We start from the raw sequence: 13,717 nt of genomic DNA, 5'->3' as shown, positions 1-13,717 counted from the left end.
ATCCTACCGGTTCAAAGAGGTCACAATGTTTAGTTACAACACAGTTATAAAGAATGTCCCGGAGAGCATGATATACAACTACATGAGCTCCCCCAGAGAGAACAATAAATAATCGATACATTTATTAATTGTTTCATCAGACTTGAACCCTTGCACTACCAAGCATCACATCTTACACTTTCATGATGAGGACATTAAAGGGGCTCCAGTATCCCTTTTCGAGTAGAACCTCAATCTTCATCATCATGATTATCATCATCATCAGCACATGAGCCTTCAAATTCAATCTTGTCATGTTCTCCCTCCTCCTCCTCCTCCTCCTCTTGCATGTTGCTACAAGTCTGCAACTTGCATAGGTATGTGTGAGGGAAACTATCACCTTGAACGAGGCGAACAACCTGCACACGCTCGCTGCTTGTCCGCATCAAGCCGTTTGACGCCTCGGATGAACAAACCACCGAGGCCTCTTAACCCGCTTTGGGAGACGACTTGGTGGGTGGCCAGCGCATTCCTCGTCAGACAAAAGCTGAGCCTCGTCCTGACCACTTGCTTCTGCACTGACTCCAGCTCTGCTCTCACTCTGGTTTCCTCAGAACCGTGAGCTTGTTCTGGGTGCCCTTACCCCTCTTCTCTCCACGCCCGACTCCCGTTTTTTTTTTTTTTTTTTTTTACAACAAAGGAGGCAGCTCAAGGGCACAAAAAAAGAAAACAATAAAAAAGCCGGCTACTCGCTGCTCCCGAAAAAGAATTAAAAGAGGTGGCCGAAAGAAAGATCAACTTCGGGAGGAGAGGTGTCCTGATACCCTCGTCTTGAAAGAGTTCAAGTCGTAGGCAGGAGGAAATACAGATGAAGGAAGATTGTTCCAGAGTTTACCAGCATGAGGGATGATAGAGTGAAGATGCTGGTTAACTCTTGCATAAGGGGTTTGGACAGTGTAGGGATGAGCATGAGTAGAAAGTCGTGTGCAGCGGGGCCGCGGGAGGTGGGAGGCATGCAGTTAGCAAGTTCAGAAGAGCAGTCAGCGTGGAAATATTGATAAAAGATAGAAAGAGAGGCAAGATCGCAGCGGAATTTAAGAGGTAGAAGGCTATCAGTAAGAGGAGGAGAGCTGATGAGACGAAGAGCCTTAGGGCCATATTTTTAAACCTTTCAAGGCCCAAGAACACAACTTTGACAACGCTTTCACGGGTAGTTTGGACATTTCCAGGGGTAGTTCTTTGACCCTGGTGATAGTGTGACAAAGCTTCTGTAACATGAACGTGGAAATAACATCAATCACAACGCTATTAATATCCTTTTCGATATTTGGAAATGGCTGATGTTAGAGGCGGGAGCGTCTGAAAATACGGGCCTTAGACTCCACTCTGTCCAGAAGAGCTGTGTGAGTGGAGCCCCCCCACACGTGAGATGCATACTCCATACGAGGGCAGACAAGGCCCTTGTATTTGGATAGCAACTGCGCGGGGGAGAAGAACTGGCGGAGACGATACAGCACGCCCAACCACGAGGAAGCTGATTTAGCAAGAGAGGAGATATGAAGTTTGCAGTTGAGATTTTTAGTTAAGGATAGACCGAGGATGTTTAGTGTTGAAGATGGTGACAGCTGAGTGTTGTCGAAGAATAGGGGATAGGTGTTTGGAAGATTATGTCGAGTTGATAGGTGGAGAAATTGAGTTTTTGAGGCATTGTAGGACACAAGGTTCCTTCTGCCCCAATCGGAAATGATAGCAAGGTCTGAGGTTAAGCTTTCTGCAGCCTCCAGTCTGGAGTCGTGCACTTCCTGTTGGGATGGCCTTCTATTGAAAGAAGTTGAATAATGCAGAGTGGAGTCGTCGGCGTATGAGTGGACAGGACAGTTTGTTATGGAAAGAAGATCATTGATGAATAACTGGAAGAGAGTGGGTGATAGGACAGAGCCCTGTGGAACGCCATTGTTGATAGGTTTAGGGGAAGAACAGTGACCGTCTACAACTGCAGAGATAGAACGGCCGGAAAGGAAACTGGAGATAAAGGAACAGAAAGAGGGATAGAATCCGAAAGAGGGCAGTTTAGAAAGCAAAGACTGGTGCCAGACTCTATCAAAGGCTTTCGATATGTCTAGCGCAACAGAGAAAGTTTCACCGAAACGGCTATGAGAGGATGACCAAGAGTCAGTTAAGAGAGCAAGAAGATCGCCAGTAGAACGCCCCTTGCGGAATCCATACTGGCGATCAGATAGAAGGTTAGAAGTGGAAAGGTGCTTTTGAATCTTCCGGTTAAGGATTGATTGAAAAGCTTTAAATAGACAGGAAAGTAAAGCTATAGGGCGGTAGTTTGAGGGATTGGAACGGTCACCCTTCTTAGGCACAGGCTGTACAAAGGCATACTTCCAGCAGACACGAAAGAGTGTGACCAGGTAGGGTGTCAGCACGGAAGCACAGTTTTTTAAGGACAATAGGAGGCACTCCATCAGGTCCATAAGACTTCTGAGAGATGAGGCCGGAGAGGGCATAGAAAACATCATTTGGAAGAATCTTAATAACAGGCATAAAGGAATCAGAGGGGGGATGAGTAGGAGGAATATGCCCAGAATCGTCCAGGTTGGAGTTCTTACAGAAAGTTTGAGCGAAGAGTTCAGCCTTAGAGACAGATGAGACGGCAATGCTGCCGTCAGGGTTAAGGAGAGGAGGGAAAGAGGAAGAAGTGAAATTGGAGGAGATATTTTTGGCTCGATGCCAGAATTCTAGAAGAAGCAAGGTGTTGACATTTTCTATTGATAAAAGAAGTTTTGGTAAGTCGGAGAATAGATTTGGCACGATTCCGGGCTGAAATGTAAAGGTCAAAGTAAGCGAGAGTTCGAAGGCTCTGGAACCTTTTGTGAGCTGCCTCTCTATATTTTATAGCACGAAAACAAGCATGATTAAACCAAGGCTTTTTAGCATGAGGAGTAGAGAAAGAACGTGGAATGTATGCCTCCATTCCAGAGACAATCACCTCTGTGATGCGCTGGGCACACACAGACGTGTCACTCTCCTGGAACCAGTAATCATTCCGCGGGAAATCGGAAAAGTACATCCTCAGGTCGTCCCACCGAGCTGAAGCAAAATGCTAGAAGCATCGCCTCTTCGGTGGGTCCAGAGGATGTACAGGAGCGATAGGACAGGATACAGAAATAAGATTATGATCGGAGGAGCCCAACGGAGAGAACAGTTTGACAGAGTAAGCAGAATGATTAGAGGTAAGGAAGAGGTCTAGAATGTTGGGCCTGTCTCCAAGACGGTCGGGAATACGAGTAGGGTGTTGAACCAACTGCTCTAGGTCGTTGAGGAGAGCAAAGCTGTAGGCTTGTTTACCAGGCTTTTTTTTATTTTTTTTTTTTTACGTCGTTGCCTGTTGCGCCGGTAGGCATCTTCCTGGTGGGGCCTGATGGTCGGCCCAAGGCTTCTTCCAAGTGGGGCCTGATGGTCGGCCCAGCCCGTTCTGGCGCAGGCGAGAGTTTATAGTGGCGCCATCTTGCATTGGCTCATGCTGCCCCCCGGAACTCGTTCTTGATTCGCTTGGACGGCTTCCTCTAGAGTCCGGGTTGATGGGTGGTCTTCAGGACAGCATGTGGGTAGTTTTAAGCCACTCGGCGGTGACTGAAAAATCCGAGTGGTAGTTTGGGGATTCGAACTCGCGTCGTCCATCACGCGGTGATTGTGAGCCCAGTATGCTACCACCTACGCCACCGCCTACCCAATCAGTGAAAGAGGATGAAAGCCAAAGCTGGTTGTGAACATTGAAATCTCCCAAGATGGAGATTTCAGCAAAGGGAGAATTACATAGATTTACATAGAAAATCAGACCACACAGACCCCATGGTCCAGACTAGGTGGTCTGCCCATAAACCTAAGTGATTTTACATTAATCAGATGGCTCCAAAACGTTGCTTTTCTACTCTAGTTAATATTAAGTTCAAGGAAGTGACGGTCGAGCTTGTTTTTAAAGGAGTCAATCGTGTTACACTGGACCACTGACGGTGGGAGCTTATTCCATTCTTGCACTACAACGTTGGTGAAGAAAAATTTGGTGCAGTCTGAATTTATTTGTCTACATTTGAGTTTTATGCCATTGTTCCTCGTTCGCAAAGTGTCATCGATCATAAACAATTTTGTTCTGTCTACATTCGTGAAACCATTACGTATTTTAAAACATTCGATCAGTTTTCCTCCGAGGCAACGTTTCTCATGAGAGAACATGTTAAGGGTGGAAAGCCTTTCTTCGTAGGATTTGTTGCGCAAGGAAGGGATCATTTTTGTTGCTCGACGCTGAACAGCTTCTAGTTTAGCAATGTCCTTTGCATGGTGGGGAGACCAAAACTGTACCGCATATTCCAAGTGGGGTCTGACTAAACTACTGTAGAGCGGAAGTATTACATCTTTATTCTTGAATAAAAAGTTTCTTTTAATGAAGCCCAACATTCTGTTCGCTTTATTTGCTGCATCGATGCATTGATGTGAGAATCTGAGGTTTGACGCGATTTTGACCCCCAGGTCCTTAACGCATTGAACGCTTGTGAGTTTAACGCCGCGCATTTCGTAATCGAACTTCTTATTTTTTGTTCCAACATGAAGGACCTGGCACTTGTCTACGTTAAAGGGCATCTCCCATTTATCCGACCAAGCTGAAATTTTGTGCAAATCCTCTTGGAGGCTTTGCCTGTCTTCGTCAGTGAGAACCGAGTTACCAATCTTTGTGTCGTCTGCAAATTTACTAATGCGATTATTGAGTCCAACATCCACATCGTTGATGTAAATAATGAAGAGCACTGGGCCAAGAACCGAGCCCTGAGGGACGCCACTAGTGACCGGCGCCCACTCTGAGTTAAATCCGTCAATCACAAGTCTTTGTTGTCTTTTGCTCAACCAATTCGCGATCCATTGGTTTACTTGACCGTCAATGCCCATTTGCTTTAATTTATAAAGTAATTTATGATGCGGGACTTTATGAAACGCTTTCTGGAAATCAAGATAGACTACGTCCAGTGATTTGGTTACGTCATAAGCTGAGAAGAGATCGTTATAAAAGGTCAGTAGGTTTGACAGGCAGGATCTTTTGTTACGGAAGCCATGTTGTGAATCCCCAATTAATGAGCGGCTTTCGCGGTAACTCACAATTTTGTCTCTAATTATGCTCTCGAGTAGCTTACCTACAATTGAATTTAGACTAATGGGTCGAAAGTTACCTGGTATTTTTTTGTCTACTTTCTTAAAAATCGGTGTCACGTTAGCCTTTTTCCAATCCGAAGGAACGATGCCTTGTCACAAGGACATATTGAATACGGTAGTGAGGGAGGAGAGTATTTTGCTCTTTGTTTCTTTAAGCAGTATAGGATATACTTTGTCGGGTCAAGGACTTTTACTTTTTTTAAGTGAATGGAGAGCTTTAAGGACTTCATCGGTTGTTATTTCAAAATTAGGCAATGCATGCTCGAGATTTACAATAGTACTGGTGTTGTGGGAGGAAGACTGTTAGTATTAAACACCGAGGAAAAGTAATTGTTTAAGAGTTTTGCAATGTGTTGGCTGTCAGTCACTAGTGCACCGTCGCTGTTTGTTAAAGGTCCAATACCACTTTTGATCGCATTTCTGTTGTTTATGTAACTGAAGAAAGATTTCGGATTATTTTTACAGTTGGCTGCAATATTTTCTTCATATCTACGCTTTGCCTGACATACTAGTCTTTTTACTCGTCGCCTGGTATCGTTATAAAGTCTAATATTTTCGGGCGTGCTTTGTTCTTTCTTTAACCTGTAAAACAATTTTCTCTCATAGACTGATTGTTTAATTTCGCTATTAAACCACGGTGGGCTTTTATTAGTATTAATTCGCTTCTCGCACAAGGGGACGAATGTGTTCTACTAAGTGAGTAAGTGATTTTTAAAGCTTAGACAGCCTTCCTCTACGTTGCCGTCATCTGATAGTTGTATTTCTGTTAGTTTTTGTCGGATTTCTACGAAGTTAGCTCTTTTGAAATTGGGCACCTTTACTTTATTTTCAGTCACTGATGATTGAGCTCTAATGTCGACGCGCACTAATTTATGATCGCAAGAACCGAGGTGTTCTCCTACCGTGATATTACTGACTAGGTTAACTTGGGTCGTTATAACAAGGTCGAGTATATGATTTTGTCGAGTTGGCTCAGAAACCATTTGGCCTAGATAATTTTCTTCTAGAAATTCGATCATTCTATGTGACTCGCCTTCTGAACCTGACTGTCGCCCAGTCGATATGGGAGAGGTTAAAGTCTCCTAATATCAGTGAGTCGTTGTTATTAAGTGACTGCCTTAAGACGCTGTACATTTCAAGGTCGTCATCGAGTGATTGCCCGGGAGGTCTGTAGGTGACAGATATATTTATATTGACTTTTGCAATGTTTACTCGTACGCACAAATGTTCAACGTTACTGTTTCTTGGTGTTTTGTCAGTGGGTTGCAAATAGTTTTTGACAAATAGGGCGACGCCACCGCCTCTACGGCTTACACGATCTTTGTTGAAGAGTCTGTAGCCATCTATGTTGTATTCGGAACTTAAATCAATATTTGTGGTGTCGATAAATGTTTCGGTTATAGCAATTATGTCAAAATTTTCTGTTAGAGGAAGACATCTCAGTTCATCAAATTTTTCTTAGGCTACGCGCATTGAAACTAAGGATTTTTAAGTTATCTAGAGGCTTGGTAATAGAGGTGGTGGTACTTGCGGGATCACGGTTACGGGTTTGTTGCGATGCACGGCGTCTATTTACACGGGCAGGGTGGAGGGACGTGGCTGAGACTCGTTTTTTGATCGGATGTCACGTACTGCGTCTTTGAGGAGCCTTCCGAATCTGGCTGCCCCGATGGGAGACAGGTGCAATCCGTCCCTGTGGAAGAGCTCACTTTGTCCATAGAAATTGTCCCATGCGCTGAAGAACTCCACGTCAAGCTCCCTACAAAGAGTGTGTAAGCGGTTGTTTAGGCTGAAGGCCTTACTGAAAAAGTCGCTCTCCGCCCAAGTCCGTGGTAGAGCTCCTGAAATCAAAATGTTAGGGGATTTAGACTTATACTGCTGGATGGCCCTACGGTACTTCTCCAGGAGTTCCTCAGACCGGGTCGTGGTGACGTCGTTCGTACCTGTGTGAATAACAAACAGTGAATCATTAGTAGCCTGGGGGAGATCTCTTCAAGACCAGCAGTTATATCGTCGATCCCAGCACCAGGATAGCAATAGTTCCGTCTTCGACGAGGAACTCTGCCGCAGAACTCAACGACCTGCTGGCGAATCATGGAGTCACCCACCAGGAAGGTGCTCTCCTGCTCGTCCTTCTCCTCCAGAATGGCAAACCTGTTGAAGCAATGAACAGGATAAATCGCTTGTCTGGCTGGTTTGGCTCCTCCATTCACGACGGTGAAGCCATCATGGGCGTTGCCACTAGTATCCTCCCGCTGCGTGGTGTTGTCCGCTGGTGTCGACGGTACCGCTGAGGGCAAGGGGGCGGTTGGAGAAGGGTTTGGCACCACAGCAACACTAGCCTGGATGAATTCCTGCAAGGATGCAACAGTGTGAGAAAGCTCTATTATTTTATTCTGACCTGCTTCCATCTTCTCTTCTTGCTCCTGCAGTCTTGTCTCGAGATGCTGCCTGGTGAGAGAAAGCTCTATTATTTTATTCTGGCCTGCTTCCATCTTCTCTTCCTGCTCCTGCAGTCTTGTCTCGAAATGCTGCCTGGAGAGACACAGTCGACAGACACCAGAACGCCCTGTAAAAAGTGAGCTGAGAAGCTACCGTTACAAGTACTGCACTTCTTAGGCGCCATCTTAGCTGAAATGAAAGAGATAAAAACACAGAGTGAAGGGGATTAGGAAAGGGGGTGAGGTGTGTGAGAGGTAGTTTAGTAATGGAGGAAAAGTGAAAGAGAGGAATAGTAGGAAGGGATGTGAGGTGAGTAAAGAGGGGGAAAGAGAGGCGGTGAGTGAGGTGTGTGAGATCAAGGAGGGTTAGGAAATAGGTGAGGTGAGTGAGAGGGGGTTTGGGAAAGGAGGAACACTGGGAGAGAGGAGGAGAAGGAAGGGATGTGAGGTGAGTGAGGTGTGTGAGATCAAGGAGGGTTAGGAAAGAGGCGAGGTGAGGTGGGTGAAGGGATGGGTAAATAGGCTGTGAGGTAAGGTGAGTGAGGGGGGTGGAGGGCTTAGAAATATGTGGAGGTGAGGGAGGAGTAGGAAGGGCTAATCCTCTAGGGGATTTGTAGTGAGGAGGAGCAGAAGGGAGGTGAGGTGAGCGAGGGTGGGGGGGCTTAGGTGAGGTGAGGGAAAGGGGTGTAGGAAGTGTTAATCCTCTAGGGGATTTAAAGAGGGTGTAGTGAGGAGGAGCAGATTGAATCCTCAGGGAATTCAAAGGGTGAGTTGTCGACACACCCAAATCACGCGTGAAAAACTCGGGAACACAACAACACACTCGGAACACACGAAACACTCAGAAACTCAAGCATAAGCTCGATTAAACACCCTCAAGTCACTCGCAAAAACACCGGAAACACAACAGCACACTCAAAACTCTCTGACAGTGAGTCAAGATGTGCTCCACTTTAGAGTTCAAATAATCAAAGAATTTTACATAGTTAGTAGAGTTAGGTGAGAGATAAACAGCACAGATGTATTTAGTAATAGAATGACAATGTAGTCTTAGCCAGATGGTGGAAAATTCAGAAGAGTCAAGGTCGTGGGCACGAGAACAAGTGATGTCGTTGCGCACGTAGGCGCAACATCCAGCTTTGAATTGAAATTTAGGATAGAGATAGTAGGAGGGAACAGATTAGAGGTTGCTGTCAGTAGCCCCAGAAACCTGTGTTTCGGTGAGGAAGAGAAGGTGAGGTTTAGAGGAGGAGAGATGGTGTTCCACAGAATGAAAATTAGAACGAAGACCGCGAATGTTGCAGAAATTGATAAGGAGGAGGTTCGAGGAGTCATCAGGACACCTCTCATGTCGGCAGCCAGAAGGGGAGTCCTCCCTGGGGGAATTTATGGTCCCCCACCAGGCGGGGACTCCGAGGCTCTGTTGTTCATCGCCATTTTGAATTGAATTTTGGAAAAGGTGTGTGTGTTGTGTGAATGTAGTGTGGTGTAGAAAGAGAGAGGAACTGTCTTCAGAGAGCATGCTGAACTGCTCTCTGGTGTTGATGAGACAATAGGGAAACGGTTAGTGAGGACATGGGAGGGTCTTTGAAGGGCTTCAGCACCCTCCTCGCTTCCCATATATCCTCACCGTGAGTTGCTCACGCCCGTTCGGTAGGTGTCTTCCTACCTACTCCTACTAAATTATATATGAGTAAATAATTTGTCCCGAACGGAGATGATCTTTTTCTTCTTCTTCTTCTTCTTTTGACCTGTAACGTTTTGTGTCGCTTCTTAGGTCTTCCTTCTCAACCCTTCTATACTTCACACCATGCACTGAGTTACTTCACAGTGCACACTTATACACTTCACCCTGAACCTAGGTGTTTTTCTGTTCTTTTCTTCCCCTGACTTTGCTTTTCTATGCCCTTTTGTTAATTTACACTAATACAGAGGGGGGTTGTAGCAGCCCCCTCACTCATAGCTGCCAGATACCAGGTGACTGAGTTGCCTAGTATCGAGATGGAGGATCGGCTTGTTGAATATAGTAATTGTAAAGACAGCGTTATGAATGTCAAAAAGAGATATTTAGAAACGATGACAACTCAAACTAATAGGAGTACCCAGTTACGACTGTCAATGTATTTATATTTTTTTTGTGTGTGAATATTTTTCCCTCTCCTTATACTATATTTTATTTATTTTATCTTTTTTATGTCTAATTTGATAATGTTTATAAAATATTAATGTTGGAAAACCTTTATTTATCACTGAATTTTTTTTTTTTTTACAAAGATATGCATTAAAACAAAATAAAACAAAATATTGGAGTGGGCGGGACACTCTCGGCCTTACTTGGGTGACTCATAAATTGAGCTGTCAGGCCTTCTCTATATAGAGACGGCAATTTCTCGGTCCGACTACCAGGCCCCAAAAAGAAAAGCCGATCGGCGCTAAAGGCGTAAAAAAAATTAAAAAAAATAAAAAATCTGATCTGACTTATGGTAAAGTAGCAAGTTAGAGTTAGAACGTGGTCTAATGTAAGGTTCAATGGTCCAAGTGTCTTTCCTTGTTCTTGAGTTGGTTCTTACAGTTTCAGTCGATTATTCGAGTAGCAAGTTATTTATATTTTCAGTCGTGCCGAAAAAGAATCAGAAAGTAGTGTAATGCATGGTTTCAGGGTTCAGGTGTCACTCATTCCTGGTTCTTCAGCTGGTTCTTGTAATTTCAGTCCACATGCAAGCAGTAGCAATAATTAATCCCTTGGCTGTTGTTGTTGTTGTTGTTGTTGTTGTTGTTGTTGTTTTTGTTTTTATTGTTGTTGTTGTTGATGTGGCGGTGGTGGTTCCTTCTTTCATCAACAGACCAGAAGCAAAGGGAAGCGCCAGGCACTCGAATCACACTATCTGAAGACTGTTATGTCGTTGTCTGTTCCCACGAAAGGAAAAGAAATTAGTGACTATATAAATATAAACTTTAAACCAAAACATCTGGCCTTTGCAATACACTTTTCTGAGCGATTGTTTTAGGCGGTGTTGTACGTATATGATTCAAAAGAGATAGTTTGGTACGAGTTAGAAGAGACAGAAGAGACAGTTTGGTACGAGTTAGAAGAGACAGAAGAGGATTTTTTTTTTTTCTACAACAAAGGAGACGGCTAAAGGGCAACAAAAAGTGTAGAAAAAAAAGCTACTAACCGCTCCCACAACAGACAAAAGTAAAGAGTGGCCAAAAGAGAAGTCAATTTCAGGTGGAGAGGTGTCTTGATACACTCTTCTTGAAAGAGGTCAAGTCATAGGAAGGAGAAAATGCAGACGAAGGAAGGCTGTTCCAGAGTTTACCAGTGTCAGGGATAAAAGAGTGACGATGCTGGTCAACGCTTGCTTAAGGGGTTTGGACAGTGTAGGGATAAGCTAGAGTAGAAAGTCGAGTGCAGCGGGGCCGCGGGAGGGGGGAAGGCATGCAGTTAGCAAGTTCAGAAGAGCAGTCAGCGTGAAAATATCGGTAGAAGATAGAAAGAGGTAGATGACTGTCGGTAAGAAGAAGGGAGTTGATGAGACGAAGAGACTTTGACTCTACTCTGTCCAAGACACCTGTGTGAGTGGAGCTCCCCCACACATGTGATGCATACTCCATACAAGGGTGGACAAGGCCCCTATATAAAGACAGCATTTGTGCGGGGGAGAAGAACTGGCGGAGACGATACAGAACGCCCAACCTCGAGGAAGCTGATTTAGTGAGAGAGGAGATATGGAGTTTCCAGTTGAGATTTTGAGTTAAGGATAGACCGAGTATGTTTAGTGAAGGAGAAGGTGACAGCTGAGTGTTGTCGAAGAATAGAGGATAGGTGTTTGGAAGATTGTGTCGAGTTGATAGTGAAGAGATTGAGTTTTTGAGGCGTTAAAGGACACCAGGTTCTTCTTGCCCCAATCGGAAATGATATTAAGGTCTGAGGTTAAGCCTTCTGCAACCTCCAGCCTGGAATCGTATAGTTCCTGTTGAGTTGGCCTCCTATCAAAAATAGATGATGAGTAATGCAGAGTATAGTCATCGGCGTAAGAATTGATAGGACAGTTCATTTTGGAAAGATCATCAATGAACAATAGAAAGAGAGTGGGAGATAGAGCAAAGCCCTGAGGAGCACCACTGTTGATAGGTTTAGGGGAAGAACAGTGACCGTCTACTACAGCAGTGATAGCTCTGTCAGAGAGGAAATTGGAGATGAAGGTACAGAGAGAAGGATAGAAACCGTAGGTGGATTTGTGCCAGACCCTATCAAAGACTTTTGATATGTCTAACGCAACAGCAAAAGTTTCACCAAAACGGCTAAGAGAGGATGACCAAGAGTCAGTTAGGAAAGCAAGAAGATCACCAGTAGAACGCCCCTTGCGGAACCCATACTGACGATCAGAAAGGTCAGAAGTGGATAGATGCTTAAGAAACTTCCGGACCATCTAACTTTCGGTACAAGTTAGATGAGACAGAGGAGACAGTGTGGTACGAGTTAGAAGAGATAGAAGTGACAGTTTGTTACGAGTTAGATGAGACAGAGGAGACAGTGTGGTACGAGTTAGAAGAGATAGAAGTGACAGTTTGTTACGAGTTAGATGAGACAGAGGAGACAGTGTGGTACGAGTTAGAAGAGATAGAAGTGACAGTTTGTTACGAGTTAGATGAGACAGAGGAGACAGTGTGGAACGAGTTAGAAGAGATAGAAGTGACAGTTTGTTACGAGTTAGATGAGACAGAGGAGACAGTTTGGTACGAGTTAGAAGACAGAAGAGACAGTTTGGTACGAGTTAGAAGAGACAGAAGAGACAGTTTGGTACGAGTTAGAAGAGACAGAAGAGACAGTTTGGTACGAGTTAGAAGAGACAGAAGAGACAGTTTGGTACGAGTTAGAAGAGACCGGGATAGCTTTAAAGAGAAACCCGAAGCCATCGCATCAGGAATAAAAAAAAGATACGTACTCTCGTTTTTTTTTTTTTTTTGTGTGTGTGTGTGTGTGTGTTGGTGCGTCTCTTAACTGAGATCCAAGAGAGGGGAAGAAGACAAGTTCATTTTGTGGTGGACTAAAAATTTCAGTTTTGTTTCGGGTGTGTGGGTGTGGGTGAGAGATGCTGGTAATGAAGCAAGAACTGTGGGTCTTACCAAGACGTACTAGCCTGACCCACGGTGTTATGGTCTCGCACAATACTGGTATATGGCACTGTCGATATGTATGCAGGCGGATAAAGATTAGAATCTTTAGTTTGCTTGTGCTCCCTGTCATGCTGTATGGGTGTGAGACATGGGCACTGAATAGTGACTTGGAGAGGCGTGTCGTTGCCTTTGGCAGGATCATGGGGGTATCGCTGGAATGAATTATTGTCGAAGGAGCGACTACTATGTAAAACTGAATCGAGGTCTGTTACCAGTTTTATTTGTGAACACCAACTCCGGCTATTTGGGCACGTGGCACACCCAGGCGTAGTTGTTTCTGCACGAGACAACCCTGAATAGAGGAGATCGAGGGGACGCCCACGTAACTCATGATTGGGGCAAGTCGACCGATCCTGCCGGGAAGGACTTGAAATGGATCGGGCAGCTGAGTGGGAGCTTGCTCGGGAGTAGCTTCGGGACTATATCGACTGAAACTGTAATAAGCAATTCAAGAACACAGAATGACAAACATTTGGACTCTTGAACCCTACATTAGAGCACCTGCTTCTTCTTCAGCATAACTGAAAAAAATGCTACTCTTCTTTTTTTTTTTTTACAGCAAGGGAAGGCAACTCAAGGGGAAAGAAACAAAACAGGAACAAAAAGGCCCGCAAGACGCTGCCCCGACAAAAGAAAACCGAACAAACCGAACGAGAAGTCATAAGAAGGTCATTTTCAGGTGGAGAAGTGTCTTAATATTCTCTTATCGACTGAACTGTACTACGAACCAACTCAGGAACAAAGAATGAAGGACTTGGGACGTGAACTCGAACCCTGAACCCTACACTAGATCGCCTGCTTCTTCTCCTTCAACTCCTCCGGCCGGACACACAGCGGACTCTTCTTGTCACCACAGTCCTCGTCGCTCAGGTGCCAATAGTGTCTGAAGGTGGCGGCGAGGCAGTGGC

At 44.8% G+C, this 13,717-nt stretch overlaps 1 long non-coding RNA gene across 1 annotated transcript; it reads left to right on the top strand.

Moving 5' to 3' along the window:
* Positions 1 to 8,582: 8,582 nt before the first annotated feature.
* On the top strand, positions 8,583 to 12,516 carry LOC127002822 (uncharacterized). The gene is made up of 2 exons (XR_007756559.1): positions 8,583 to 12,258; positions 12,358 to 12,516. It is a non-coding gene; the product is annotated as an uncharacterized LOC127002822 (long non-coding RNA).
* The last annotated feature ends 1,201 nt before the right edge of the window (positions 12,517 to 13,717 follow it).

Source organism: Eriocheir sinensis, chromosome 24 (genome assembly GCF_024679095.1).
Source record: "Eriocheir sinensis breed Jianghai 21 chromosome 24, ASM2467909v1, whole genome shotgun sequence".
NCBI classification, from domain to species: Eukaryota; Metazoa; Arthropoda; class Malacostraca; order Decapoda; family Varunidae; genus Eriocheir; species Eriocheir sinensis.
Note: the sequence above shows the minus strand (reverse complement) of the source record. Positions and strands in the feature narration are given on the sequence as shown.